This window comes from Pinus tabuliformis, chromosome 9, assembly GCF_031772625.1.
Source record: "Pinus tabuliformis cultivar Carrire ecotype Pingquan chromosome 9, CPIR1, whole genome shotgun sequence".
In the NCBI taxonomy this organism is placed as follows: Eukaryota; Viridiplantae; Streptophyta; class Pinopsida; order Pinales; family Pinaceae; genus Pinus; species Pinus tabuliformis.
In genome coordinates, this window is record NC_142307.1 from 682982004 (window position 1) to 682986929 (window position 4926).

Below are 4926 nucleotides of genomic sequence, written 5' to 3' on the forward strand. Positions count from 1 at the left end.
TATCTTGTTATGTCTCTCTTTCCCTACCCCCATTCTCTACCTTTGTATTTCCACTTACATATTTTTTTTTATCTCCATATCTCTTATTCACTCTCGATCTCTATCTCCCTTCATCTCTTCTTCTCTCTCTCCTTCACTCCTTCCCTATATCTCTCCTTCTCTTCCCCATTACAAAAACACACACACAGACACTACATATCACTCTCTAGTTATTTTCCATTAACTCTCAAGCTCACTATTTCCATTTACATATTTTTATATGCCTCTTTATATCATCTTCCTTCTTTGTCTCTATTTCCCTCCCTCTCTCATTCACTCCCTCAATATCTCTATGTATATCTTGCTCTCTCTCTCCCCTCCATCTTTCTCTCAACCTCCCTGTTATCGGGAAAACTAGTGTCCATTCAGAGCTGCTAGTCCCACTAAGATGGGTAGCTATCTTAGAAAAAAACAAACTAAATTCACTTGTGTTTTCCTTTATGAGAGATAGATGAGAAAGAAGCAGAGAGTACTAGCCTCAGTCTTTCACTTAGCTTCTTGCTTGCTTCCTTTCCCCTTTGAAAAAAATTCACCACTCTTTCCTCACTTGTCCTGCTTCAAAGAACATCTGTGGAGTCAAAGCAGCATGATACCATCAAAGCATAGAGATCTATAATCATAAACAATATAGGATCATATATATATTAACCATACAAATGCATATATCAAGACAAGATTCAGAGATACACAAACATATGGAGGAAAACTCAAATAGCTTTATTGATAGAAGTCGTAGAAGAGAGGATTACAACCTATTGGTCTGACCCAGCACCATCCTCCCAGCATGCAAGCCCTCTTCAACTCATGAAAAGCTTAGATCACCAAACAATGTTGCACAAAGAAACCAACATCACTTCCTTACAAAATACAAGATTCCAGCCTTTGGATCTCTAGGATGAGGGACCCATATATAGATGTTTGCAGGTGGGTGAGTCAGCTTTTGGATTTTGATTATGATTAGTGTCCTCTCTCTGATAGTTCTTGGTTCCACTTGGAGATTCATGATCCCTTACTCATCCTTGGGCGAATTCAGAGAGGCAAGTGTCAAATGGGCAATTTCTAGAAGATTCTTTGGGTTTCCACCTGGCCAACTGCCTTTTCCATTTGTCTTCTCTTGCTCATCGCACCCCACAGAAGGGATTTTTAGTATGCATCACACTTTTTGCATGTGGTAGGTGAGATGCATTGCACCCTTAACACTGAGCAGTCTATATGGTCCAGTTCTGAGTAGTTTTTGAGGGAGAACTTCTAGGAGATGATGTAACTAGCTAACCTTGTTCCTTTAGGGTATGAAACAACACTTTTAGGGACTTAGAAGCCCTTGGTTTATGGAAATATGTGATTGGGGTTGCAGTGCCCAAATATGTCTATAAAAGTTGCCCCCTAAAGTATGAGGTCGTAAATCTTCAGATGTCGGGTGAAATGCTTTACCATGAGGATCCAAGGTTTTTCGAATTGGAAGATGACCTGTAATAAGATACAATACAATACATTATCTTCATAATATTTTCATGACCTAGCTGAGGCGAGCATTCCCGTGCTCAGCTTTATAAATTTATTTTCATGTACATAGGACAGACAACCGTCTGTGTGGCAGATTGATGATTCTGGTAGAGCCATCATCCTTTGGCTTGGATGATTATCTGTGCAACAATGATGTACATTTGATGTTTTTATTTTCCTGAATATATCGTATCCAGGATGGATGAAACTAGATCCGGGGTCTTCAAAACTCATTCAATCGTCACCCGATGTACAAGTCGATCCATGTGAAAAGATGTTCTGGCTTCGAAGATGGAAATACATTGCCTGATTACCAGCCAATGATGTAAGTTGTTAACAGGTGAGAGAGGAACCACTGATAATGATAATGACCCTCAAGGTACTGCAGTAAAATTCACATGGTGTGAATACATGAGTCGATGTTGAACACCATGCACAATTTTTTGGTCGAAGGCCATTAATGTAAACCTGTCGCCGGAAGTGAGAAACTTGCCATTGAGGCATGCAAGCTTCAAAGTACTGAAAGGGTTGTTCCTAAGTCGACTTCTTGGATAATGAGCTGATGTTGACAAGAAGTGACCCATCGTAGGAAGGCATTAATGAATCCCACATCTACGACATGGAATGGAGCAAATGATTTTGTGGAGGTGAAAATGTTTTGATGATACAAGGTTCAGGATGACGGTCATGAAAGAATGAAGCGTGAAGGTATTGCAACGGATGAGAGAAAAGCTGGGTCAGTGAATTCTCTGAGTGACCTCTCTTGAACATATTGGTGACACTGAAATGGATTGGTAGCGTTAACCCCAAAAATGGATGGTACAATGGACCAATGGTAATAGGACTGGTGAACGGAATAACCCAACCTGACTCAATCATGGTGATGGAGTAAAATTGTCATGTTCAAGAGCGACCTGCTACCAATAAAGTTTCTTCAAGTTTTCTTCCCAATTTTTCCCCAGTCGTTTCTGACCAGTACCTCTTTATGTTTGTCAAGCTTGAGGAGGATAACATATGTTTGTTCTATAATTTTCCCTTTGGGCAAACCCATCGCTATGTTTTAACGAGCCTAGCGACAGTGAAACTCGCTCTTGTCTGCATTGACAAGTTTATCGCTATTGTTTTAACGAGCTTAATGACAATGATAACTCGGTTCTTTTCAATTTTAGAGAGTCTGAAAAGAGACAAAAAGGAAAATCCAGTATTTCTTTTTCGTAATGTAATCCCTTAAGTCCAAAAAGTGTAAAACAATACAAAAGGGATGACTTTTCGATAGTTTTAACGAGTTGAACAAGACAAATGCTCAATAGTTTTGTGTAATGATCCCTCAGGTCCAAAAAGATTAAAATCTACAGGAGGGATAACACTTCCAATCGCTTTAACGAGCTGGAGAGGCCAATCGCTCGTCAATATTTTCATGTTTTACAAGTCAGATGAAAAGAGCTTAAAGGAGACTTGTTTTTTGAGGAACGAGTGATGTTTTCATATAGTAGCTGGTTCCATGTAAGGTTTGGAACTTTTTGATCATGACAGTGTAAAGAAGGTGGCTAATAGGATCACTTGTAGCAACTGTTCCTCAAAAGGGGTAAACAATCAAATGGAGGCATATGATCGGCTAAAAGAGAGTGGAGGTGATGGTAAGAACACGACCAAGGCTCAAAAGATGATAATAATGCGATCGCAATGGTTATTTATTGGAGGTGGGTTCATTTTTTAATGAGCTTAAACCTTGGGGGAACATTTGGTCATGGCTAGGTTTATTTTTTAACGAGCTTGAACGTCGCGTAAAACTGCTCGTGATAATGGCCATTGATATTCGATTCACCATTAACACTATGTTCTTTTGACGGTCATACTACCCGTTCAATTGCTCCATCAAACTGATTAGAAATGAGAATACATGGTTGAAAAATGATTTTAAAAACTAATACCCTACTTGAATTATGTGAAAAGTAACTTAAAAGTAGTTTTTACCCCTCATTTTACCATTTCATTTGAATTTGGGATTGTTGGAGCTCTGGAGGTGTTTTCCCCCTTGATTTTCATCAGCTAATTCTGGGAGATTCTGTGGACGATTTTTAGCACCGTTTGGACCAGGTAGGAGCTAAACCTAAGCTCTTTAATTGCATTCTATCCTTTCTAGATTTTGAGCATGTTTTCCTGCTTTTCTGAGCCACTGGGGTTTGAAACATTCGTTCTTCCCCCATCACACCTAGTACACATCAAAAGGTGCGATGCATACTAGGCTGGCCACTGGCCAGTCAATATGCATCTCATCCAGTACATAGATAGGGTGCAATGGGCGCAAGGAGGAAAAATTTTGCACTGATTTTTCATGGAAATTTTGCCTTTTTTTTTTTCCAAATTAGGATCCTAATTCTTATCTTGTTTGTTTTTCAGAGATTCATCGGAGAAGAATGGTTTTTACATAGCATGAACGTGAGCATGAAGAAGAGGACATGGTTGCCTTACATGATCCGGGTATGGTGACTGCATTGCGGAACTGTGGCTTGCTCAAGTTCTTCCGCATATCTAGCATGAGGCAACAAATCAACTTGTTGCAATATTTCCTTGATGCATGGGATCCTACCAACCAAGTGTTCCAAATTAGAGGTAAACCCATCCCTTTGACTGTTGAGGACATCTACTTCTTGACTGGTTTATCGAGGCGAGGTGCCCCTCTCTCACTATCGGGTTCTACCCATGGGGGTGAATCTGTGAGGGATTATATTCGCCAATACTCTAGAGAAGGATCTCATCCGAGTAGGGATGGCAAGATCAGTATCCAAGATGTCACCGACTGGTCCTTGAGGACTATTTTATTCACCTTCGCTAGATTGGCTAGTAGTGTGGCCCTTCACTTGGCCAACAGGTCTTATATGTAGTACACCTTAGAATGCCTCGAACCAAAGGTATTCAACTAGTGTGATGGAGCACTTCCGGTGATAAAAGAACAGCTTACCAAGGTAAAAAATGGAAGATACAAGAACTTTGGCTATGGTTCTATTCTGACCACTTTCGCCTTGGAGAAGATCCCACTGATGTAGCCACAGTACATTTCACTCGGGTTGCAACCACCGACTGAGCCATGGATGCAGAGATGGGTTGACCTTATGGCCAGACATGCTGGTCAATTGCAAGTTTCCTTCTCTGATGCCTTCTTCGAGTGGTTCAACTGTCAGCATATGGTTTATGCCAAGTGTCCGTATGCTGGGATGGATTTTCAGGGTGACCTCGATTTGGTGTTACCGATTGGCGACCAGTGGGGCGTCATAGGTAAAAATCTCTGACTACATACTTGTTTACTGCTTTTATAATGTTCTTGTGCTTTTTAAATGTTTATGAAGACTAATCAAAACTCATGTGTTCGTGCAGATATTGGAC